Raw genomic sequence first — 26644 nt, 5'->3', positions numbered from 1 at the left:
GTATGTTAAGTAGAGATTTTGGCAGCAGCAGTTGCAAGGGAGAAGAAGCTGCACTGAACTAGTGGGGTGGACTCCAGGCAGTGTTTGTAGCTGGCATATTCAGAGAGTTTGGTGATGAAAGGGAGGATAGGAAAAGACATGGCATTTATAGAGGAAAATAAATGTTTTAAGATGAATGGTGTTTGTGTTATGAGAGTAAAGAGACAGAGGGGCGTGAGAGGTCAAGGGGAAGACAGCACAAGAGTGTCCATAAGGAAAGGCAGGAGGTAGGGGAAGACTGGCTAAGTGGCAAATAAAAGAAAGAAAGGGAGCCATGTAGGAGGTTTTTCACCTGCAGGAGAGAAGAATGAAGAAGGAGTTGTAGGAGGGGAAGAGGAAGCAGAAGGCAAAGCTGCTGGAAGAAGAAGATCAGAGTTTGTCATTTTTCTCCTGGAAAAACTGGGTGAAATCCTGCGTAACAACTGAAGTAGGGACTGAGGAGGTGGGAGGGTCTGAGGAACGAGCCAAATGTGGCAAAGAGGTGATTGTGACTGTGAGTCTGAGATGTAACTGTGCTGAGCTGGAGTAGTAAGTCTAGGACACAAACAGAACTGAATGGGGAAACAATGCATTTATAGTGGAGAAAGTTAGTCAGGAGGGTTCCCATTAGGGATGCTCCGCTGTGTGAGACGTAGCAGAGACCAACTGGTATGGATCAGCTGGGATTTGGGGTAGCAGGGCAGGAACAGCTAGAGAATGCAGGGCAAGAGATCTGTGAATGAAAGGATGCAGCGTGGATAACATCAGCATGTGGAAAGATAAGGAAAGGAAAGATAAAGAGGGTGACAAAAAACCGAGAGTAGGCAAGAAGTACTTAATACTGATCATCTGAGGTGACAAAAAGGCCAAGAAAGCTTAGTGTGAAGGAGGTGGCCAGTGGTTGTTGAAGAAAGAGTCCAGGGGATGGTCCAAGCCGTGGAGCAGAAAGATGGGGGGAAAGCACAGGGTCTAGTATAAAGCCTTGCCTTTTGGTGACTGATAGGATCAAACAGAGTTTTAGACTGAACAGAGGAGACATTAAAACATAAAGCTAAAAGGGCAGAGAGGTCACTACTGCTGACTCTTCTATGATGCAAGTTTATCCTGGGTAACCTTAAAGAGATGTCAGCATGGCTCTCCCGAGAAGAATTCAGCAGGTTTGTCCAATGTTTGGAACAACTGTTCTACAGTCTCAGCTTGAACCTCCAGTGAAGATAAACAAATAAAATTTTAAGCATAATTCAGGATATTTTCCACAAAGTGGTGTGTCAGTGTGCATGTGTAGAAAGGTATCTGCCCATCTGGGGGCTTTTTTGGAAAAGGTTTTTACGTCCCGTTTTACCTCCATTCCATTGTCCTCCATTCCAGTTACATTCTGCAAGTAAAAGTGTCACAATCTCTCAAATAAATGATAGACCAGCCAGGAAGCCTTGAGTCAGAAATAACTTAGACCCTGTGGCAATCTGGTGCATGCCAACTACTGCTCTGCTGGGCTCATGGTGAGATTTCTCCTTACTGAGTGGCCTGCTATGGTCTGCGCCCACTTCTGTTTCTGACTTCAGTGAAGATGTAACATCAGAACAAGCTGCAGTAACCTGAAGTGCTTTGCAGGTGACAGAGAAGTGGGAAAACCATCACTCATGTCCCCTTAAAGCAGAGCTGGGAGGATTTTTCCGGTATCCCCGTCTGCTTTTTTTCAGCAGCTCTACCTCAGTCATCTCTGGAGGGACTCTGCACTCAGTGTTGAGAAGGAAACTATTATGTGGGTGATTATCAGCATCTCTTGTCAGATAGTAGGAAATGCACTCAGGCTTTGAAACTGCTTTATCCCACTTCTGTTCCTTGTAAGTAAGTGTCTTGTGCCCTGTGATTCTTTTGTTTCTTACCATAAGCATGCAAGCTGAAACACTGTAAAGGAATGGAGGTTCCAAGGATGTCCCATGTATACAGTAGTGTGGATCCTGTTAAGATATCCCACCAGATCGAGTGAAAGACACTGAAAATCTCTTGTCACAGCCTTTATTTAATTCTGAGACCTTTTGTTAGTTTTAAGTTTTAACAGCAGACATTTGAAAAGAGCTTCCTAAGTGTATTTCTAGACTTTCTAATAGGATGAAACAGTTATGCTAATTTTATTGGATAACAAAAGCTATTTGAAAAGATCTTTCTGCCTCAGTAAGAATATATGATTCTTGTCTCTGTGTCTTTGTGTCTCCATTAATCAGTGCGTATCTTCAAATATGCAAAAGAGCTTTTATAATGTAGATACCTTTTCTTTCTGCCCAGCGGTCATTTAATGATAAAAATATTATAACAAAACCAAACAAACCAAAGAAACAAAAACATTTTTCAGATGTTAAGGGTATAGATTAGGGTCACGAGACTGACTTTGAAGAGGTGATGCTGATTTATGGTAGGTGATGATCCAAGTGCATTGGGTTGTGTTGGGTACTTAAGTGGTTCCCATTAAGAGAGTATCCGAGTACTGTACTTCTTGATCTTTAACCATAAAGGATTTTGAAGAGTGGAATTATCCCTGTTTTACACAGAGGACAGTTGCTCAACAATCCAAATATCCTGCAGGACAAAAGTTCACATTGGAAAAAAATCTCACTTTTTTAGTCCCTAACCACATGAGCTCCTGTTTTGTGTTAAATTTCATCCCTTTTGTATTCACTAGTCCTCAAGATTGCCCAGTTCTGCTCATACGATGTTTTATAAAGGTTAAAGAGATGGGGAGGAATGTTATGGTGATCAGAGAGACAAAGGAGCCAGCCAACAGGAACAGGGCAAATGGAAAAACTCAAATAGCTTAATGGGCTCAAATTGGGAAGTTGGATAATTTCCATCTCAGACTTCTGAAAGATGTGACATTGCAAATCCAGTAAAAAGGATTTTCAATAAATCTGTCTAATTAGGGTGGTACATTAGGAATGAAAAGTAGCAAATCTATATTTAAAGAAAGGAGCAAAAGTTGTCTGGGCCACAGTGGACCTTTTAGTTTGATCATAATAATACCAATAATACTGTTTAAAGTAAGTTCTAAAGGAAAGATTAATTAAATGCACGGGGGAAAAATGAAATCAACATGCAATGTATGTTTTCCTATTTGAACTGTGCCAGACTACCGTGCCATATTTTGCTAGGAAGATAACTGGGGTTTGAGATAAGGAAATGCCTTAGACCTAAGTTATCAGGATTTTGGTAAAGGATTTTATATTCTGCCCCTAAGGAACTGGGTTATTTCAATGTTAAGGTAATTAGTACACAATTTACAGTGTGTTTAAGGAACTGACCAAAGGAAAGCAAAAAGTGCTGAGAGAGGGAGTTTCAAGATAAAGGTCAACAGAAGAGTTCCTGAAGAAGGCGACCGACCTTTTTTAATAATATCATTAGTGATGCTGGAGCAGGGTCTGTAAGAGGAGGTGACAGCTCTCATTGGGCTGGGCACAAAGGAATGAACTTAAGACATTTCCTGCTGCCCCAAGAATGAGACATTGCTTAGAGAAAGAAGTCCTGGACTATATACAAGGAACTGGGTAATGTTGAGGACTGGGTGACAGGAAAGTTGTGAAATTTCTTTCTATGTAAACTTTTTGTCCTGGAGAACGTTTACATTATTGACTAAATACCCTCTGTGTTGCAGATTGGAATTCTGGTCCTCCAGACATCCAGGCTATGAGGAGATTTGGGCTCAGATGCCTTCTCCCTGGGCAGGTACTGCAGAGGGTTTCCTTTCAGGGTGGGAAAGGCGCATACCTGAATCTCACCCTTAGCTCAGCTGGGATGTAGACACACCTTAGCGGGGACAAGGGGTTCATTAAGGTGCACATATCTTGAAGTGCAGACAGAGAGCAGCAGAACCATGGCCAGGAGAAAGGCAGATGTGACTGAAGAACAGAGCTAGCTGGATATTTCAAGAAGAGAAATGTTAAAGTCATGGGCAAGGTGTAAATCAAGCCTTCTCTGTTACAATCTTTGCAATTCTCGTCAACCACCTGTGATGAAGATGAATTCCAAGCAGGCCTGGAGTGGGATTACTAGTGTGAGAAAAGTAATGAAAGATCTATTTTACAAATGGAATTGTTATCCAGAAGAAAAGGAGTTAAACACAGGAGAGGGGGAAGATGTGCTTAAGCTAAGGATGACATTAGCAGAGAAAACGGTGTGTGTGAGGGCCATGAATACAGGTAGGCTAGAAGCTGTGCTGAAGTGGGTCTCTGGAAAGAGCAATGAGGCCACAGCACTTCAAACAGGTTTTTGGAACCATTACACGTGCCAACGGTTCATCTGGCTTGGAGGTATCACCGAGGTTAAGTCAGCCTACTCCCTGTGTCAAAACTGCTCCTGGAAAGAAAAAAGACAGGTTATTGTCATAGGAGACTCTCTCCTGAGAGACACAGAAGTTCCCATATTCAGACTGGACCCAATTCTTAGGAATGCCTGCTGCCTCCCTGAGGCCCAGGTTAAGGATGTGAAGACAAAGCTTCCTGACCTGTTACAGCCCTCGCATGATTATCCATTATGGATTTTTCAGGTGGGCAAGTGAAGAAGTTGCAACATGAAGTCCAAAGAGAGACTTCAGGGCTTTGAAGTAACTGGTTAAGGGATTGGGAGCACAAATAGTGTTCTCCTCTATCCTTCTAGTTGACACAAGGGCTAGTGATGTCTTAGGAAGAGAGATTATGACTTTTGGAAAAAGGGGCAGGCAACTCCTTAGGACTACAAAGATGTTGTGAGGTTATGCAGTGAGGAAATTGGAAAGGCCACAGCCCAACTAGAATGACTTGATGATCTTAAAGGTCTTTTCCATCCTAAACATTTCTATGATTCACACTTCCCTTGCAATGCTATGCAAGAAAAATGAATACAGTCCTTTTTAGTGCTATGTCCTTGTGAAACTTGCCACAGGATGGTGAAAGATTAATTTATTATTACTATTAATTCCTCTTTTGTCTTACTGAAGGAGGAGCATATTCAGCTCTGTATCAAGCAGCACCTGATGGAAGAGTGTTCATCACCAGCCTGCCTGATACCAGCCACAGGTGTCTGGTGAGAGGGGAGAGACCTAAGGCAAACCCAGCTGCACCATGTCTCATTCAGATCTGAGCCTCACTTTGTTTCCTTCCTGTGCCCCCCCCCCACATCCAGGAAGGACTGGGGATGTGGAGTCTGTGCACTTAATGCACACTTCAGCCAGCTTTCCTTTAGATAATGTAGTTAATAGGGACTTTGTTTCCTGGCTCCCTCATCTGCTTTCCATTTCAGATTGCCTTAGCTCAACAACAGCAAAGGGCTGTTAGATTCTCAGCTATTTGTATTCGTAAGCCAGGAGAATGTAGAGCCCTCAGCTTCTTCATTAAAATAGTTTATATAAAATAAAAGAGAATTTGCGTACTATATTTAAACGTCTGGAATGGCTGGCAGCAGCGGAATTAAACTCTTATTTGCACATATTTAAATTACCATGAGATATGTGTTTCAGTTCACAAAACGTTCAGCCATTTGGCTGGTGATGCTGGGGGAGTTTCTGTATAGCGGGAAGGATTTTGTCCCAAGATCCACCAGCTTATGAATGCTAAAGGCACCCACTCTGGGCTTTGTTCAGTTGTGTGTGCAGCAGCAGACCACAATTCTCAAAAAACTCGTTGGGAAAAGTCTTACAGAGAACATAAAGTGCTCCACAGCACTAAAGGTAGGAAAACATCATCTGGGATAGCCTTTTTGGGCTATAGTTAAGCTCTCAGAAAAGGTGGAAGCCTGGTTGCATCAGTGTGGAGCAAGACAAGCAGGGATCTCTGCCTGTCTGGAAGTTCAGAGAACCTTACCTGAGAGTCAAAGTAGCAAAGCTGCCTTCTGCATTATTGGCAGAAACTGTTACCCAGCTCTGTGCCTTGGTACCTGGAGAAGGAGGGTTGTTATCTATAGAGGATCAGAGAAGGAATTTTCATTTTTTACTTCTATTGAGGAATGACCCCAGTCTTATGAAAGCATCCCTTCTTCTGCTTGAAGTGGTAGCAAAGACCAAGGGAGGGAGACTGGACATTGATGGCATTGCCTCTATGGGCATGTCACATATGTGGGAGCAGCTGGGTGTGAGGTCCTCTGCCCGTGTGCTGAGCTGTGTGACTGTGAGACAGCTGCTTTTTAGAAGACTTGTATCTACGGCAGAGGGACTCTACAGTAAACCACTATACACTGCTTAGGATTTAGAACAAGGGCAGAGGAAAGTGGTTTTCTTTACTCCTTTATGTAGACTTGAGCCATCCTTTTGCCATGAAATAATATTCTGTGTCTAAGAGGAAAAAGGCATCCTTTTCACCTAGTGTCCTGAGGAGCCTCCAGTTTTCAAATGCTATTCCTTGTAATTCATTGATTGTGGGGGGAAAGGTAGTCACAGACTGCTGGCAGTGGCATCAGCTTTGTGGGGATGAGACCAGGACACAACTGTCTCACTGGCCACTCTATAAGGTCCGTGTTTCCCAGTGATGAAGTGACTGCAGAGTGGGGTTGTGCACTGCCTTGGCCTCGGGACTTGGAAACTTCTGTGTGGAGAAAGCACAGGGACTTGTTTCATGCAGGTTTTTAAACAGGAGGTTTCATGGGGAAAACTGTGGCAACAAGTGTCTTCAAGGGAAGGAAGGAGAGGCTACTTGAATGGTTGGAGGGAGGAAAGGTGTCTATCTGTGTAAGTGATGGTGTCTGACAGTGATGGTGCTACAGGGCCATCTGCTTCTTCCCCAATCTTTCTGTCTTGTCCCTGCAGTTAGGAACCCCATTCTGTCCCTACTGGTGTCCCCTGCACTCTGTGCCACACCAGAACTTGTGGCACATCTTTCCCCCACTTGTTCATCAGTTATTGTTAGCATCCTGCCTGTGGCACAGCAACTAATTGCATTGTCAATGCCTTCAAATGAAGAAGCAGCAGCAGGGGCAGATGAACTCTTCAGCACCAAAGCCGTCTTTGCCTGTGCATCACTCCAAGAGTACAAGTACAAAGAGAGAGAAATGGGAAAGAAGCAGTACTTAGTGGAAAGTTGCCTGCAGTGCTGAGGCATGGGCAGGTCTTCAGGCCCAAGCTCTGCTTCACCTGCAGCCATCCTTTCTTCCATCTGAGGGGTCATGGTGTCCATTTGATGGTGTTACTGAGGTGTAGTTTTTGGCAGACAGCATTAGGATGACTGTACTGACATGTCTTCTTTAAAGATTTTTCTTCCTTTGAATGTAGCTCATGGCATTTTGGGAGTTTCTGAACCTGAAATTTGAGGTTACCTGCACTTGATTGCTCTGGTTGGGTGGTGCATTGTACCTGTCACCTAGAAAATTAAGTTCATCTTGGGCACGAGTTAAGCACTGAAATATGTCCTCTGAGGCCTAAGACTTTTCAGGCTGCTTGTGATAATGTTTATTGCATGTCTCAGAGGGCACAAATTGCCCCATTTCTATCCATCCTGGTGGCAATTTACACCATAGCAGGACTTGGTCCTAACTTAGGGATCAGATATAAGCACTTCTCCATTCATTTCAACATTTTCTTTCCAGGGTTTTGGTCTGTGCTAAGTGTATTTTGACCTGTATCACTCCTCTAGAGCAGGAGCTTGTCATTATGCATGGCTTTGGAAGAGGCCACAGGAACTTATGTTAGATTTGGTGGAAACTGGTTGGTGAATGGGTGCCAGGGTCATGCACCCAGGACCCTGTCAATGTGCCAATGAATTAACCAGGGCCATCAGGGTCCACAGACTGGGCTGCTTATAATGGTGCAATTTCACATCCATAACATTTGTCATAGAACCCACCCCTTCAGGCACCCAGGCAGGTCAGTGCTCCTGAGTTTAAGTTTTAATTTGAGTGAGAAAGTTTCGGTCTCTCTCAGCTATGGCAATGACCTTCAAAGCTGACACCACAGTTTAAGCATCTGGTGCACAGATATTTGAACCAGAAGGTAGAGGCAACATGTAAAAATATGGATGTGAATAGAGGAAATACGTCAGGAGTACTCCCTATAATCTTTAACAGTTACTTTTACTGTCAGGCTGTTTGGTTTCAAAGGCTAATATCAATTATTTTTCCTTTGTTTCTAAGGGCCTGGGAGCTGAGAAGTGACTCCTCTGACATTTCAGTATATTGCTGTAAAGAATATGAAGAAAATTTTCACATGAAACATGTAAGAGCCAGAGTTTACCCATCACAGATGCCAACCTGGTTTCTAAGGATTTAAAAAGGCCTAGTGTCTGTCACGGTGTTTTGTTTGATATTTTTCTGTTGATATCTTGTCTTTGTAGCTTTTTCATCTGCTAATTGATGTATGGCTGTATATACTGGCCTTTCAGCTGCACTTGAGCTTTATGTTAGATGCAGTACTTTGTTTTTTCATGATTCTTATGGTTGTATTTAAATGTTTAGAAAGATAAGTCAGAAATATGTTTGCAGCTCTCATGGCTTCAGGAAACTTTACTGAAGGGAACCAGGGGAAACCAGAGATGCAGTGGGTGCCTGAGCACCTAGGCAGCCTGAAAAAATGACTTGACAAGGTGATCACTGGCATCCGCCATTCATTTCACTGGAGCATCACATTTCAAACCAGGAGGTGACAATTCAGCTTCAGTGATGAAGGGGAGGTCAGTGTGGGGTTGAAACCACTGGGACCGAAAGCCTGGAGCTGTGGAGAAAAGAAAATGGTGGCAAAAGTAGAGGAAATTTACACAAAGAGAGAAGGGCAAGAGAGGAAGAGAATGGAAGCACCGGTAAGGAGAAACAGCAGTGGCTAGAAGGGGATCGGGTCTTGTTGAGTATGAAGGCCAGGCCTTGAACAAATATTGAAATGACAGAAGGTACATAAAGACCATGTTTTCCCTTTGGCTGTTAGCAAACTGTTCACTGACAGCCTGTTTGTGAAATGTATGGAGAGACTCTGAACTCCAGTCTTGTCTGTGAACCAGATTCGCTGTGAGATTTTTCTGTCAAAGATGCATTTGGGTCCTTGCTGTAGTAGGGGCAGGACAAGGGTATATCTGTGACCAACCTTTTGAATCTTGAAAGGGTAATTTCATCTGCCACTTACATCCTTGCAGAGCCTCCTTGGGGGCAAGTCTTCCAGGAGAGCACTGTTGATCAACAGTGTAAACAATGATAGTGTAAACAATGAGGAAGACTTGTCTGAGGATAAAAAATTCCCAGAAACTGAAGCAGAAGCCAGAGTCCTTTGGAAAGCCCTACATATAAATATCTTGTTTAGTTAGTCTAATAAAAGTATTACTAACAGTGCTGCTTGGAGGATTTATTGGGGGATTTCACTAAGACAGTGTTAGCAGTGGAATTACAGTCATTCTCTGGTAAGACCTTGTCAATGCGAGAGAAAATAACATTGATCCAATCAGAGATATTTTACAGGATCAATGTAATATTCCTTTGCATAATCACAACTGAAGGATTATGGGCCTGTGCTGGGAGTGATGAAGGATCACTTGACAGATCACAGCCTCATTTGTTCTCATCGTTTTAACTGGTGAAGTACGGGCAGTTTTTAAAAGTGTGCATCTATATCCCTGTGTCTTAAATACATCAGAACTCTTTTGGGGCTCAGGCATTATATATTCAGTCTATTGCTTTTAGACAATATTTTGGGCTGCATACATTTTTCATCGCTGAGCCCTTCTGAAGCATCTTGGTATGACCTTGAGACAATTCCCTCTGCAATCCAGGAAACCGATGTAGACGAAATGGGAAATGAGGCCCTGAGGTGGGCAGGGAGGAGGAGAAGACAAATCAATATACAGCATGAGCCTTATAACCCAAACATCATAAGGGACTCAGAATAAGTTTGTCTGATTGAGGTTTGGATAGTGCAGCAATTCCTCCAAGGGGATAGGAGCATTGCAGACGACAGTGAATTCAGGAGGCTCAAGAGCATACTGTGGTGTGCTGGGAATTTTTTCCTCAAACAAGTCTTCCTCATTGTTTACACTATTATCTTTGCATTTTTCAAGATCCCAGGACTGCTCCATTGCTTTAATGACAGCTTTGTCACGCATTGTGGAAGGCCTAAATCCCTCTACTGGCTGCAGTTTCTCAGATATTCCCTTGGCTTTAGTGAGGCTTCTTCTGCTGGGGAAGAGCAGCAGTGTGTTTGATAGCTTCACCACATTTGACTGACTGGTTCCTTTGGATTTGCACATACATCTCAGTGAAGGATGGAAGGGGAAAATGGTGGCTGAGGTGCAGAGCAGTGGCTCAGCTCACTGATAATATCAAGTGCCGTTCAAACTCCAATCTTGTGGTTTCAGATGACTTCAACTGCAGGGCTGCAAAAGTTATCTGGGGAAGAAAAAACAGCTATTACAAGTGACATTTAAAATTAGATGGGGGACAGCTCTCGTGAAAATACAGTAGGCATTAGCTTGTTTCCATCGGGGCGAGGACGGATAACTGAACATGTCCTGTCTGCCCTCATGGGCAGAGTATAGCCTGTATCAAAGCACACAGCTTTGCTAGGAGGCTGTGACTAGCACAGAACATGTCTACAGAGCAGTATGTGAGAGGACGCAGGAGCCTTTTGGAATTAACCCCTTCAAACAAGTTCAGGCCAGGGACAAACCCCTCAGGAGTCTGTAGTCTTTGCAGCTTTGCCTTGCACCAAGAAGCATGGGAAGGGGAGGAGCCGAGAGCAATACAGACAAGTTGTAGCCTCCAGGCAGCACCAGTGTGCCTGGCAAAGCCACCTTGTTGGCCTTGTCCATGGAGGCTCATGTTTGGCAATGCAGGTCTTCCACAGCCATCACTGTGGGGCAATTTATGGAGGAAGACTGGTCTGACAGCTCGCCCTTGCTCTGCCTGGTGCCTCCTGTGCCCTGTGGCACGTGGTGGGGAAGCAGCCACCCATCCCCTCCTCGTGCACACTGTGACTCCCTGCACTGCTACACCTGTGTGGGCTCTTGATGCCCGTGGGGAACTGCTCCTGCTTTGCTGATGGCCATTTCCATAGGACCTGGGTAACTGCCTGTAAGCCCTGGAACGTTGCCATGGGTCTGGCACTGTGGGTGGCACCAACACGACAAAACAGGCTTGGGTTGCCAAAATCATTAAGTGAGAGTAACTGTGATGCCGTTTTATTTTTTTTTCCTTGCTACCTGGAATAATCAGTGATCAGCTGGCTTCTACAAAATGCAGCACCAGGAAGTAATGGGTGATAGTAATCACTTACTGTATCAGCTCTGGCCACTGCAGCCCTTGGATGAATTTATATCCTTGCAATCCATGGCTGCCTGTCTGTTGTTCTTGCAGTGAGCCTGTAGAAAATCCATATTAAAATGAGGTTAGGGGTTGAGACTTAAACCAAGAAAAGCATGAACAATCAGAGCAAATCCAGGCTGATAGTCTGTTCTTTGTTGCGTAAGTTTAGGATGGACCCTTATATGTGATTTTTACTTTTAACTCTCAGCATCCTGGTGCTGATGACCCTCCTTAGATCATGGATATTTCTGGACTGTGCATATTTTCATGCTAGTGGATCCATAGGCATATGATGAGCATACCACTGTAATTTGCATTTTAAAGTAGTCTTAAATAAGTTCTCATGTCTGCAGCTGGGCTTTGAGAGGATCGTGTTCCCTGGAGTTAGCCCAGGGCAACGTGCTGAAGATCACACATAGCTTTTACTCTGTTCCTGCTGAAGCAAAACTGCTTTTAAGTCCAGGGGAGCAAAGTCAGCCTTGCTGAAGTCAGAAGCAAACATGCCTTTGACTTCAGTGGGACACAGCTTTTGCCCAGCATTAATTTTTGCTTGTGAAATGTCTCGAGGAAGAAATGGAGAAAGGCCTTCTAAACCAAACCTCCCAGGGACTTACTAATCACTCCTTCTTGCACAGGTTCACTGCCATGTGAATCCCCTGAAATCTTACCTTGAGTGGAGCAGGAAGTTTGCCTAGAGAAAATGACCTACATACAAGGCAAGTGCCACGTAACACTTGCAGTTAACATTTTATTTGTTAGTGTAATAAAAGCATGTCAACAATTCAGTCTTGCCAAATTCCATTTGCCTCTTTGGCTGGGATATGTATTTTTTTCCTGAGGAGAGAGTAAAATTATGTTCATTTGTTTCTTTACTATGCTCCTGGCAAGGAGGAAGATTTTGTGCCTGGGTTGATAAATAAATGTTTGAGCGAATTTTTTGAGGTTGTTATTCTGAACCGCTGCCCAAAAAAAGTTCAAGGAAAAATAATCTGAGACTTTCTATCAATTCTTATAACTACCTTTGCAAATAAATATGGTAGGTCTTTCCTAGAATAATCCAATATGCCTCTAATGTCACTATCTCTGCAGAACTCATTTCTTTTGTGAAAACTGCAAATGTAAACATTCCCTTTCAACCAGCGTCACTCACAAATAAATAACGCAGATCTTCCTTGATGCACGTTGTGTCAAGAAAACAATTTCCATCCTCTTATGCTTGTTACTTTTTCATTTTTCCCAGAGGGATTTGCAGTCATTACGAGTCACTTTCCATTTTGACTTGTAGCCTAAGCAGTTGAACATGAGTGTGAGGCTTCGATAAAAGCTGCTCTCTGCAGTTAAGTGTGACCCCGGTTAATGAGCAGGTAAGGTCGGGCCTTTGGATTTTAACCTCTTTCGGGGGGCTGATCTTCCAGGCTGTTACACAGGCTGGAGAAGCGCACCACGATGTCCACATCACCCAAATTTTTATACCATCCTGCCACAGTGCACATCTGAACGCTGATGTGCACATCTCCAGAAGGAAATAGCGGCTCAGAAACTGTCTGGAATAGATACACCGTGTATTATTAATTACCCAGCTGAAGTATCTGTAGTAATATTCGTACTATGGGCTCTGTGGCTCTATTCCCCCCATCCTTTTAAGCGCTTCATTTGAATATTGTCATTTATTTTAAGCTGCCTGGTGACGCCCAGGCTCGAGGAGCTTAATTCTGCTGTAGGCAGGGGCAGTTGGGCACTGGTGCGTACGCGGTCCCTGCCGTCGTGCGGGCTTATTCAGCAAAATGGCCGGTGCGGGCAGAAGATGTGTAAATCAGCGAGTGCTGCAAGAAGAGCACTTAATTGAAGCTTTATCAAGTGCCTGCAGAGCTGACCTCTGAGCAGCAGCTGAACCACAGTTGGGATGGGAGCGAGCCAGCAGCTTTCACTGATGACTAAGCCCGTGTGCTGGGAAAGGATTTGCTTACAAAACTTGCCTGCTTTGCCCATGGGTGGCAGAGGACTGCATAGCTGGGGATGACTTAAATCATTCTGCTTAACTCAGTTAAATTGTTCCTTTCAGCACAGATTCATAGCTTTCAGTACACTTTGATGACTCTACGGTCGTGCACGGGTGGTTTAAGTTAAAGCCAGGCTGCCGACTATCAGGGTCAGCACAGTTCTGACAGCACAGGGGGTGTCAGACCACATGGTGACATGACGGCATGTTCAGGCCTGTGAAGTCTTTTCTTGCTGGTCTGGCATTGGAAGAGTAGATCCAGCATGTTTCCTATCCCTTCTGCGTGAGCATCTCCCTGCTCTGCATGTCTGCAACTGCATATTCAGAGACAGGTAAATATTGAATAGTTGTAAATATTTGCCTGTTGAGAAATGAACCCCACTGAACCACACAAGTGTATTATCCAAAATAAAGCCCTGAAGGTTGAAGGCAAAAGGAGGAAGAACTGTGTAACATTTCACAAAGCTGAAAATAATGAAGAACCAAATTAAATTTGAAATAAAATCTAAACAATTTTATCAGGTAATTGGGAACTTACTGACAAGATTCTACTACATGTCTGCAAAAAAACTTGGTGCTGTATATGAGAAAGAAGACTATACTGTTAAAAATTGCAATAACTTTGCTATGAGGGGAAGTAAAACTGGCAGGAAATAAAAACTGTGAATGGGCCTTTTCTCACATACAGGAAGAAGAAAAGCAAACACACTGAAATATCTGGAAATCAGAAACCTGGAACGATAAAAGCTATATAGGAAAAGAAGTACAAGAAGGGCAAGCTGTGTGTTGCTGTGTCAATACAGGAAGCAAAGCTCCAAAAGCTATTAAAACCCAGACTCTTCCAAGTAAATTATTATTATGTATTCTGTAATAGCAAAGCATATTAGTGATGGAAATACTAATGATAGTATTTGTCTTTTGCCAAATGGAAATGATTAAGAAAACCTGTGGAAATCAAGGATCTCTTTGATAATGTTTAATTAATAATAATTTTTATTCTTCTTTTGGGGAAAAAACTAGATGAGATATTCTTGCCATGTGATGACAACAAAATACTTCTTTCTCCAGCAGTAACTTAGACTGACAGAGCAGTTAATAATTTCGGTCATTTTAATTTAATTGATCTGAATAATTTGATACCAAGCATTTTAAAAGAGCTGGTTAAGAAATGTCCAGACTTAATTCCTATAAATGGTGACTTTTAGAATTTGTCAGGATACTGGTGAAATATCAAAGACCTAGAAGAAAGTTGATATCATTCAAACTCTTGAAAAGTGTAGATATAACAATACTAGAATAAGTAATGTAGCAGCTAATGTAATTAATGAATAAAGTAATAAAGAATTAAATACAGATATGCTAACTAATGCTAATCAACATGGATTTATAACAATAGATCTCATTAAACTAATTTTTGTTGGTAAAGGCTTTAGCGTTGATTGAATATTCCTTCTCTTCTTTTAGGCACTTGAATGGGCACCAGATGAAATTTTGATTAATAAACTACAGAAATCAACATGATGCACATTAAGTGGATTTAAAAGCTGGGTAAATTATGGAGTTTAAAATGAAATTTTCTATAGACATAAACCAGATTTCACAGGGTGTTACAGGTAACAGCTCTTTGCATTAGGCTAGTTATCATTTTTATTAAAGAACTAGAAAAAAAAACCATGACAAAGTGGTCCATAAAGTGTATTAATAATAGTTTGGGGAGTAATGCAAACCAGGTAGCTCTGTGGAAATGGTTGAGGAGGGCATGCTTGGTAATGCAAGGCTTATGGAGCTCAGCCAGCCAAGCTGAAGATAGAGGGATGGCTTTATCATAGGCTATAAAACTGCATATGGAAAGGCAACCTGCTCAGAGAGGACTCAGTATCTAGCAGGCAGTTACTGGGTTCATCGTGAGTGGAAGGGTGAGGTTAGACCAGCTGAATTTGAATGAGATATAAGGCCAACAACGGTTAATGCCTTCCCCAGTTAGTGGGGAAGGCATTAACCCCAGGAACAGCTTGCTCTCAGAGGTGAGAAATTCTCCATTGAAAACACCTTGAAAACTGAGATTGTATCTTCTGAACAGAGTTGAATTCAGGACAGTCCCATGGCCTCTACTCTACTGGGCATCTGAATGAATGATCACATTTATGATTTAACATCACATGGAGGTTGTGGCACGGGACAAGGAGTGCCTGACACTCCTTATGTGTCAGCCAAAGGGTTTTCTGCCTTTCCTGAATGTAGATCAAGACTTGGAGTATTTTATGTGTCCAAGTATGCAAAGCCATAAACAAATCCACTTGAAAGCACACATCCCTTCCATACTTTGGGTAACTTGGTGGATCTGGTGTCACAGCAATGCAATAACCTTAGGAATGCTCTTAATGCAGGGCCATATTCTGCTGCTGCTCCAAGATCAAGCCAAAAGGATTTTATCAACTTCAGCAGCATTTTACTGTAACATAACTCAGAACTGAGTTTACCCTGACAAGTCAGCACTGCCAGTTGTCCCACAAGAAGGGATGTGTTGGGTGATGACAGGAACAGGCAGTACAAGAAGGAAAGAATATAAGGGAAAGTTAGAGAGGAAGGATAAATGCAGGAAAACTATTAGAAGCTTGTCAGAGGCTAGAAAGCAGAGAAACAGGAAAGCTGGATTTTAAGCCATGATTTTGTGTACATAAGAAAAAGGAGGAGAAGTAATGCACAAAAGCAGGGAAATTTGGGAGACCAGAAGAGAAAGAGCATGTATATAAAGGATGGGGAGAGAGAAAAGGAGAGGAAACAGAAACATGTGTTAGTCTTCGTGATCTTCTGTTACTTACTGAATTATTTATTCTGATATTTGCTGGTATCTTCCTGGCAGCCATTTATTGTCATGATATAAATATGAGCAGAGCCTGTTACTGCTGTTTCTGGAGGGATTTTGATGTTGAATGGCAGTGGGCACCTCCCCCACCAACCTGCCATTAGGCGATTATGAATTATATGCCAAGTGCCTCTAATAACTGAAGGGAAAGGGCTGCTCAGCACATTTGGACTGTAAATCTCATTTTTTTCTCTTTTGTAGGTCATGAAATGCAGCCCTCTTCTAACCCCCCGTGCTCAGATCACAAGCTCCCGCTGCACACAAATTCCTCAGCCTATCCTCTGCAAGGGTGACATTTCACCCAACACTGAACCCCTCAGCATCCTGTGGGCTTGAGATAAGATTATTATTATTATTGTTTCAAACACAGACGTGCTGCATCATGTCTCTTAAAAATTCCTACGTAGATGTTACACCACATGGGAAAGCAGACTATTAAAAAAACATATTTGCTGTATTTCAATTAAAAAGCAAGAACTTGATTTTGGGTTTTTTTTCCCCTCATAGTCTGCAGAAAGACCCAGGGTACAATTTGCAGGGAATCTGCCCTTACTGGCCAAAACGTCCTAAGTGTTCACTGCCCAGCCCTTCTCAAGTAACCTGTATAAGAGAACAAGCCCTTTTGGGCCCCATATATAGCTCCTGAGCTCCTACATCCCCTGCCCTGCAGCTCCTACATCACCTGCATTGCAGAAACAGGTTCTTGGCTGCTGCATGAAGAGCTGGTGGCCTCTGGAGAAGATAATGCCATGGTTGCGAGAAGTGAAAAGAAGGGAAGAATCCCTTAAACATACATTAGCTGAACTTTTTGCTTTATGATTGGAGTTGTTATTATTCAGGTCATGGATGGTCAGTTTTTGTTTCCTACTGTACTGACATTACGGGACATGCAAGTCAGACCTTGTTTCATTTTGCAAGAGTGAACAAAGTTATGTAAATTGTTAAAAGGAGAGGACACAGGTAAAAGGGAAAAAGAAATTAAAATTACTTGGTGTTTGCTTTGATTTTGGGATAGGCCGTTTCTCTCTCTGGGGAGAAATTCACTTTTCTAAACAACTTTAATCTCTCTTAAATCCTTAAAATAGAGCTCTGGAAGTGACATGGCACATAGGCCTTGCTACTGGCCAGTTTCACCTTATCATATTTGCTCAGAATATTTCCAGCCCAGCAGTGTCACACTGCTGACAGCCCTGCACAAGCTCCAAGATATTTCCTTGCTTGCAAATTAGGTTTTCCCAGCAAGACACCCTGCTACTTCAGTTATCATCAGTGGAGAATGGATGTCCTAAGGGACTCAGAAGGGACTGTGCAGTCTCTCACCCATGGGTTTTAACTTGACCTTGCTTGCATCACTAGTGACCAAAAGTCATTACCATAAGTGGCTTACGTGAAATGTATTGGTCTCAGTCAATTATTAGCAGACAGTTGTCTGCATTACCAAACCACCATCACAAACGGAGCTTTTTTTGGGAAATCTTAAGCGTAGTCAGGGTCAGTATGGCTGGACTGAAACCTCAGCAAAAGCGCAAGGAGAACAGGCTTTAAGTTTTGTGCTTATTCACTTTCAATAGAATGGAAATAACACAAGCTGTAAAATAGCTGTAAAAGCTATTTCAGGTCTGCATAAATTAGAGCAGTCTCTGGGGTTGCTCTGACTTAACTCATGGGATGGTCGCAGTCCCCAGACAGCCTCCATCTTCGGAAGACACCAAGGTGGCAAAAAGCCTCTCTGGCAGCCTCTGCCCCACCTCTGCTGAGGCAGAGCAGAGACTGGCAGCCCAGGCTGTGCTCAGCACATCGGTTTTTGGTCTACACAGGGTATCACGCTGTGGACAAATAGGGATGCTGTCTGGTCTTTCCGAGCCATCGAGCATCATCAGCCTCGCTGTGACTACCCAGAGGTACTCGGCTCTGTTGGGGTACAGATGGGGTGAGATGCAGAGCCAGAGCTGTGGCCCAGGAGGAGGGAGAGCAGTTGGGCTGTTTTGCTTGGAGCTACAGGCAGCTGATTTTCAGTCTGGGGAAGGCTTGCAAGAACTGATATGGAAAGTCAAAATAGCTGATTTTTCTCAGAACCAAAACACCAGAGTAGACATTCAGTTTGAATCAGCTGAAAACCCCTGTTTGGTAACTGAGATATTTAATTTTGATTGTGATTTATTTATTCATTTATCTTGGTAAGCAGGTACTGACTACTGCCTGCTGTTAACCCCCCAGAGCCTCCTCTCTTTCACCACTTCCTCTCCCCACGCCCTGACAGTTGAACCGTGCACAGCAGTGGGAAGTGCCTTCTTGGAGGCCAACTGTTTGCCATTACTTCATCATGTCTTTATGGCTTTCCTTACAGTGGGGGAGAGCTTTGCTCCATACCTGTACTCTGGCTGCTTCTGCAGCTGTGTGCAGTATTACAGACACATTAAAATTCAGGGTACATTAAAATTCATCTCAAAACATTAAAACTGAACTCCAGCATGAGATTTCTAGCAAGGGTCCCAGCAGAAAGCCTAGTCCCCAGTTACGGACAGCGTATCTCATTTTGAGTTGACTACTGTGGTAGGGAGAAAGACTGCCTCAAAACATAAAATCTAAACAGTGAAAGAATTATGGAGGTATTCTGTTTTCCTTATTTTGCCAAGAAATTCAGATTGCCTTGTCTGCAATTGCACAAAAATCTGAGCTAGAGCTGGAAGTGTGTCCAAATATCTTGACCCTTAGTCTTATGCCTTAGCTATAAAAGCATCCTTCCTTCCTAAATAGCACAATGGTCTACCCAGGGAATGAAGAGAAATGAAGACTCTCATCTCCAGTATTATAACTCTCAATAAAGCCTCCAGTCAATGTGATCAGACAGAAAAAAGAAGGATGATGTCTCTGTGATGTGGTTGAATTATTGGCATTGCAGAGCTGATCCAATTTTTTTTTCATAAACAGTAAGCTTATGAATTTGGGGCAAAATCAGAGACTTTTGTGATTTTTTGTCATGTGTAGTGACAAAATAGTCACTGCAGAGTTTGAGGGTAAGGAAGAGTGAAGGGAAACATAGAGGTGAAATTTTTTTTTTTCAGCACTACAAATATAATTGTGGAAATTGTGACAATTTTTAGTATTCTTAAAATAGACTTTAATTTTTTAGGGAATATTTCTCCAGGAAAAATTGATCCAGATAAAAATATCAAAAACCAGAGCATTTCACTATGGTTTGACCAAAACATTCTGAGTTGACCTGAAATGAATTTCCTGTCTTATAATTTCACAAAAAAGTTTTAAAAATTTTATTCAGTTTGATTCGAATTTAATTTTTTTATTTAGCCAACTGTATCTGATGCATCATTCTTTACTAAAACAGCATCTTAATTTTTGGTAGTTTGATCTTGCACACTTGAATGTGAAAACAGACAAAAATTATTTGAAAATTAAATGCATTAAATTTTCATAATGTGTAACTTTATTATGGATACGTAAATATTTCATCCCACTTTGGTTCCTTTAAAATAATCTCCAGCCCATTAACTCTAGCAATGGGTCAGGTAAACATCTTGACCTTTATCTACTCAACTTAGAAATCCTATAAATAACTTTTATTGGTTTCTGTCCTCTGCAGCTATATGTAGTGTCACATCTAAGAATGTCACTGCCCCAAACTGGCAATTATCTTTTCTAATTTTTTCTTTTGCTTTCTTTTTCTTCTTACATTGTTTATAAAGTACAAAGACAAGAAAAGTCAAAAGAAAGGTCTTCATTCAAATAAAGGTAAAATCCTGCTGCAGACATAAAAGTGACTTTGGAGAAAAATTACATCACCAGACTCCATATTTATTCTCTTCAGTGACATCCAGATCAAATTTACTTGGTTTTCAAGGTGATGTTTCTAACCAGCCAGCCCTTAAACTCAAATTGGGATCTGAAAGTCAGGCTGTGTCCTTTCTGACTCATGCATAATCATCTCTGATAAAGTTTCTACAGACAGGATTTAGCTGACAAGTTGGTGTTTATCATACACAAGACAAAAGAGATTAATCCAAGCCATTCATCCATAGCTAGGCTGACTCTTCAGCATTAATTGGTTAATATGTGCTATCTGTAAAGCAGGCCAGAACAGGATGATCCAAAGAGCAGATCTCCTAAGATGGAGTTGGTTTTATGTAATGCATAAATCCATCACAAATGCATTTAATTTTAACAAAGTATTTCTCAGACAAACCCTCTGGTGAGCCCCTGGGATACTAAGCCTGGGAGAATTCTCTTTTGCCTTCCTTCCTCCCAACTTTTACCCATCCTCTAGCTTGCAAAACAAAATGTGTTTCTGGGATCAAAAAGGGGAAGGAGGCTATGGGTGGGGCAAGAAAGGAATATGTGGGGGTCTGCTCTGCAAAGTGATCAGCTGGCCAATGGAAGATGCAGGCAGATTTGGGGTTTCCAGCCCCGTAGTTCTCCTTGTTGGGAGAGCTTGTTTCCACGTGGGGTTTGGCACATGATACTGAACACCCTCCCAAGCTCCTTGACATGTGCATTCATGTATTTAATGCACATGTGGCAGCCTGACATGGGCTGTGACAGAAACCACCAGTGATCTGTGTAGGAAGTTGCTATCTTCCATCTCTTCAGGTTGAGGTGAGGATGCAGTTTAAGCTTGCTTTGAGGTCTCACCTATTTTTAATGAGTGTTAGGTCTTGTCTTAAATGTTACTTTAGTCCACTTGTCGTGTACATAACATGCTGAGTAGTCAGACAAGGAGGAGGGAGCCGGCCAGGGTGCAGAGTTAAGAAGATATCCCTGCTTGAGAGGGCTCTAGTCCTTTCCCTTAACCATACTTATCTAATATCTGATGATGAATGCTGAAGGGAAGAGTGGATGTCACCTGGATTTTATCCTGTCACCAGGGTAGCTGTAAGAAACCAAAGGAAGCATATTCTGTTTGAAGAAGAACTATTCCCCACGAAGTAGAGGGGGGAACAGATCATGCTTATATGAAGCATTGCTTTGCAAATAGTGCACTAGAGCAGGAGAGCAATGGCTGGTCTCTATTTTCTGATTTGTGCAAGGCCACCTTAGGAAGCAACTTCACCCTCCTGAGCCGCAGCCTGTTCACCTTTTAGCAGCAGAGATGCCTCCTTTGTAGGGCATTTGAAATGTGTTAGTAAAGAGTGTGCAGTTAAAGGAAAGAATATTACTGTCACAATGCTATTCGAGTTACTCAGTTTCTGTCTGGAGAAAGAAGAGATTTTTGTTGACTTTTCTAGCAGATGTGTGGCCAGGTTTTGCCTCAGCAGAAATGGCTGTTGGCTACTGCCTTCAAACACCTACTCACCTACTAGTGGCTCAGTCTGGGGCCCCTCTGTGTTACGTCAGTAGTGTTTGAAATGCAGAGGGTGTCCCTTTGGAAGCTGCCAGGGCTTCCTTTGGATCACATTTGTGTGTGTCACGAAATCATTTTCCTAATGGCCTGACACAGTCTGCCGCCCTGCGGTGTGACAGTCTGGGGCTGTCACAACCTTTCTTCTCAATCTCCATACTGCTATTCTTCCCGCTCCTTTGATCCCTGCTCTTCTCTGCTCCCTTTTTTTCTGTCTCCTTCCCTTGTCCCATTTTGTTATTATTAGTCTTGTCCTTTCAAGTTAGCCTGTTATTTAACCCAGTCTTCATCTCCTGCCTCTTTTGCATTGACCATGTCTTCCCATGCAAATTGTAGCATAACTCATAAGGTTCCCTATCTTTGAAGAAGAGATGGCCAGCACGCAGCAAATGGCCTCTCACATCAGGAACACACAGGTAACTGGTTACTCAGGGACCCTCAGGACAGTGAGTGGGCAGCAGCCAGTTCAGGGTAAGAGAGGAGAATTACACCTTACCAACAAGGCAAGGTTGGGGCTTTTTAAGAGGGCTGGGGGGATCCTCCTCTGTGTACTTGTTCATTTGTCCCATGTGTGAGTTGGGTGACTTTGAGTCCCTTGATCCAGTACTGTTTTCTCATTGTCTTCTGAATCTCCTGTCCATCTGTCAGCAAGACCTTGTACCACATGTCTCCCTGTGATCCTGTCACAGATTCCTTTACCATGTGAATGCAGCTATACATAATCCAAGGCTATAAAAGTTCTATGTGTTGACAGGGTGGTGTTGGGTCATGGGTTGGACTCAGTGGTCTCAGAGGTCTTTTCCAACCTGGTTGATTCTGTGATTCTGTGATATATGGTGATGGATGCTGCTCCACAGTGGTCTCAGGACTGTGTGATTGTGGGATTTGGTGATCCTTTGCTGTCCTAGCAGTAATCTCTGTGCACACAGAGACTAAACAAGAATTTATGGAAACCAATTTTTTCTTTGAAGCAAAATGCCATGGAAACTTCAGAAAATATGTCGGAGCCTTCTTTTCTGATTATTATGGTGCATTCTGATGCTCCTCCTATTGAGATTTTTCTGATTGTTTTTTACATGATCTCTGTATCTCTACTAAGGGACAAAGCAAGATACAAAAATAATCTCGAACTCATGACTTTCAAAAAGAAGTAAAAGCCTGGAGATAGCTCAGAAACTCAGGATAGAACATTACACATTAATTTGCAAAGCGGTGTTTGCACTGCATATACGGAACAAACGTATTGCAGCTCAGGGTGGTAATAGATTAATTCTACACAGTTCTGATGCATACACACCTAAAAGCATCACATCCAGCCTGGCACAAAACTTGAATAGCAGTGTCTCTACATACTGAGAGGAGTTCAGAGAAAAGCAACAAAAATTATCGAGATGGCTTCAGGATTGATTTAGGTGGAAGGATTAGGAGTGCTAAATGTGGGTATGAGATGATGAAGGCGGGGATGCACTAAGAGACTACAAATATTTGGTGGGTGTTAATGCTAAGATGAGAAGAGCTACTTTGTGTGATTCAAAGGGGTATATCATAAGAAGTGACACAGAAGGAAGTGACAAATTAGTCTGAAAACTACAAAGAACCTTCTGCTGTCAAAACACGTAGTACTTTGTTGTCAGTGAAGTATCTATAGAGGTAGGTAACAGGCCCTGGAGGCAAAATTTGGGAGGCTGTTCTGCATGGAGTCAACTTGCACCAGAAGAGAGGTGAACTGGAGATTACCTGTTCACTTATCTGAGACAGCTTCCCTCTACAAGACATTTTGTTTCTTCCACACTATCAGTTTCTTTTCCATATATTCTGGCAATATGCCAAAGTGTTGACTGGCAGTTATGAGATTATAGATACTGATCAATTCTAGTTACATTTGCAAAAATTAATATTATGGAAAGTTGTGAAGGTTACAGTCATCTGCTTCATTAGCACCATCAAAGAAGCCCTCTAGTGCCACAGACCTTGTAGGGGCTTGTTATCCTTTTACACTTGTGAACTTCTAGACTGACAGAATGCAATAATCAAGAAATATTAAAAATATCATCTTTGCGAATGCAAGTCTCCCTGTCCCTTATTCATTCAACCTGTCCTCTTCTAACCCAACACATCTAATTTGCATATTAATTTATTGCTACATGGTTATGACTCCCTATTATGTTCCCAGTGAGTGTACAAATTTCAGAAATCTTGTTAACTTAGCCCAATCTTCCAAGTGTTTTAGATAAACATTTAGTCTAAACACATTAAAATCTGGCCATCACGTGCCTTGCCACACAGTTAAGAAGAACAAAGGTTGCTTGCTTTGTTCTTCCATTGTGCTGCTTCACAAATCTCTTCATTGCCAGAGGCCCAGCTCTTACTCTGCCTGTGGTGTAGCCTCTAGCAGTAGCCCCCACGAGCTCAGGGGTGAGATCTGTGTTACTGTTAACGTCGGGTTTCTTCCCCAAATAAACTTCAGACTGCTTAAATTTTGTTCATCTTCAGCACAGTGGACTGTTTGGACCCAAGGAAGCAGTTCTGGATCAGACCTTCAGGCAGTGCTTGCTAAATATTTCCAGAGGGCATTTTCAGAGAGCATGACACGTGCCTGGGCAGTGCTGCAGGGCTGCAAGTGGGGTGTGGACAAGAACCTGAGGAGATGAGCAGGAGAATGCTCATATTGGCTGCGTGTGCCGGTGGTTTCTGGAGGAGTGAGGCGAGTGAGAGACAGAAGGCACAAGTGTCCTCCAAGGGCCGGTGCAGGGGTGGAAATTTTGGGAACTTTTCTCTTGTTGTTTGCCTGACAACTCATTTATTTCAGTGGCTGCTTACTGCTGGAGGGGGACATACATAAGGCCCCTAGTTGTTAATTTCTTCTGCCAAAAGAACACTGTAAATAATCCTGGGAACATTTATGGGGGGATTTGTTTACCTTTTATCAGTTAGGAGTTTTCTTGAGGGAAAAGAGATTTACATTTCACTCAAGCCCGGCCGTCGCAGGGTCAGATCCTGACTGGATGCTGGCAGAGCCAGTTGCAGTAGCTGCAGTCCCTCAGCCCGGTGATCCCCGCTGTGGGCCACCACCGAGGCACTGAGGGGGAGCTGCACCCTAGGCAAGGGTCCTGCACGTCTCCGTGGGGAAAACAAGCCCTGCATGGGGCTGGTGGCAGCGTGGCAGGTGCAGCTCGCCCTCATCAGAGGCACTGCCAGCTGTGGGCAATGACAGGCCCTCATGACCATCATTGGCATCACCTGGGGCCCCCCCAAACCCGCCCCCAAGGGGGCATTTCAGCTCAGCCTGGGGTTGTCAGCCCTTTTCTGAGCTCTGCTGGGGGTGGTTGTCTGCAGCCCCATCTCTGAGGGTGCCATGGGCCTGGCTCCCTCCCTGTGCTGATGAACCCTGTTACCAGCCCCCTGCGTTCAGTCTTGTGGGGCTGCACCCCTTGTGAGGCACTGCCTGGCATTTGAACAAGGTATGTGTGGGGCTGGGTACATGTAGGGCCTGGTTTTGTGTGCCTGGAGTTCCCTAAGGTTGGCGGGAGCTGGTGCTGGGCTGGCAATGTGAGCTGGGGACCAAAGGTTGCTGTGGCCTCTGCAGGCCAAACCAGCAGTGTGGGCTCTGGTGCCCTCCTGGAGTGGGTGCAGCTCTCCTTGCTGGCAGACTGCATGAAGAAAAGCAGCATCTGGCTGTGACCTCTCATGTGCCTCAGAGTGAGGCTTTTTGGGTACAGAGGTGGCATGTCCCTGAGGTGGGGAGTTCCCCTGGTCTAGGTGGTGGCATGGGACATGCTGGTGCTGCAGGTACCTCCCCCGTGTCTGTGTGGCTTGTGTAGCTGTCAGCTGTGCAGCCTGAGAAAATGAAACACTGCATTACCTTGGGGATGACGTGGCATCTTTTTCTTTCCTGATTCTTCCCTTGGCCTGGGGAGACTTTCCTGTTGGTTTGTGGGATCATCACCTCTTGGGAGTAGCTGGGTGGGTTTCTTGCCTGAGCCACCTCAGGTGGTGATGTCCCCCTGGGAAGTGCCAGTGCTCGAGCTGGGTGATGCACCTGGGGCAGACCTGGCTTGTAAAGCAGCTGTGGGTGATCCTGGTAACAAAACCAGCTGCCTGTGAGGTTGTGCCTGTGCAGGCTGGCTGTTCAAGTTCTTTATTCTCAGTATAAGGAGGCTGTAGCCTGGGGTCTCTATCTGCCCAAGACCTCCCCCTGAAGCTGTCCCAGCGCTGGCAGGGTGTGATGGCTCTGAGCTTGTGGGCCTGAAGGGGAGCAGGGCCTGGTGTGACTGGGCCTGTGGAGTTGCTGAATGAGCAGGGAGGGAAAAGTGCTCCGGGTATGTCTAGTCTGTGTTTACTTATGAGTAACTGGAAGTAGATTTAAACAAGCAAAGAGTTCATCAGCACTTTCCTAAGAAAAGGTCTTAGTTCAGGAGCCAAATGGCTCAGGAAAAATGGATTCAATTGAGTTAATGGGACCAATCATGTTCTTTAGTGTTGTGTTTTCAGTTTGGGATTTTTGAATGTGGAGTTGGTGACTTGCAAGGGGGAATGGGAGTTAAAAGCTCTCACGCTGCATCCTTGTTTAGGTATTTACCCAGCAAATACTGCTGTGCTCAATTTACCTCCTGTGTGTAGTTTCATTTATTGTACTGATGCTGCTTATGGGGACAGTTGCTCACACAGGTCCCCGTGTGCTGGCACAGAGCCTTGGACTGGCCAGCCACAGGAGTTTGTGCTTTGCTGCAATATGTGTAATTATTCAGCTTATGACTCAGTCAGCAGTACTGTATGTGTCAGCATGTAATTCTTTGCTGCCTTAAAGTAATGGTCTTCGACCAGTGGTCCAGGAACTATTTCTAAGGGTTTATGAAAGATAATGAGAAAGATGAGGCTATTGTCATTAGGCTTAAATTCATTATTCAGGGGACCATACGTCTGTTTGAAGTGCTTTATAGGTCCATGAGTTTAAATAGGATGAGACCCACGGCTCTAACAGCTTTCTTACCTTCTGATAGTCCCTTACATAGTGCAGTAGCAACACTTCTTTTTTCACCCAGAGTAACAAATAGCAAGAGTACTAGGTTACACTTTTGTAGAGCAAATTATCACCAGGAAGCTATAATGGTAGCAGTCTAATTGAATTGACGTTTTATGTACTATAAGTGATTATATTTAATGAATTCTATTATGG

At 43.4% G+C, this 26644-nt stretch overlaps 1 protein-coding gene and 1 long non-coding RNA gene across 4 annotated transcripts in view; one reads left to right on the top strand and one right to left on the bottom strand.

Annotated features, from left to right (window-relative positions):
• TMEM178B (transmembrane protein 178B) overlaps positions 1-26644 on the top strand; it is a 217495-nt gene that overhangs the window by 10150 nt on the left and 180701 nt on the right. The gene's annotated exons all lie outside the window — the stretch shown is intronic.
• LOC113999936 lies at positions 2688-25642 on the bottom strand. 3 transcript variants are annotated; one of them, XR_005564273.1, is made up of 4 exons: positions 25331-25642; positions 11222-11306; positions 9083-10335; positions 2688-4365 (listed from the first exon to the last, which is right to left on the bottom strand). It is a non-coding gene; the product is annotated as an uncharacterized LOC113999936 (long non-coding RNA). The 3 variants fall into 3 exon arrangements; XR_003545036.2 differs by lacking the exon at positions 2688-4365 and having other exon boundaries at positions 7653-10335; XR_005564272.1 differs by lacking the exons at positions 2688-4365; positions 25331-25642 and adding an exon at positions 12401-12545 and having other exon boundaries at positions 7653-10335.

Source organism: Pipra filicauda, unplaced genomic scaffold, assembly GCF_003945595.2.
Source record: "Pipra filicauda isolate LSUMZ 115617 unplaced genomic scaffold, ASM394559v2 scaffold2_size9829703_pilon, whole genome shotgun sequence".
In the NCBI taxonomy this organism is placed as follows: Eukaryota; Metazoa; Chordata; class Aves; order Passeriformes; family Pipridae; genus Pipra; species Pipra filicauda.
This window is presented reverse-complemented; position numbering and strand designations above follow the sequence as displayed.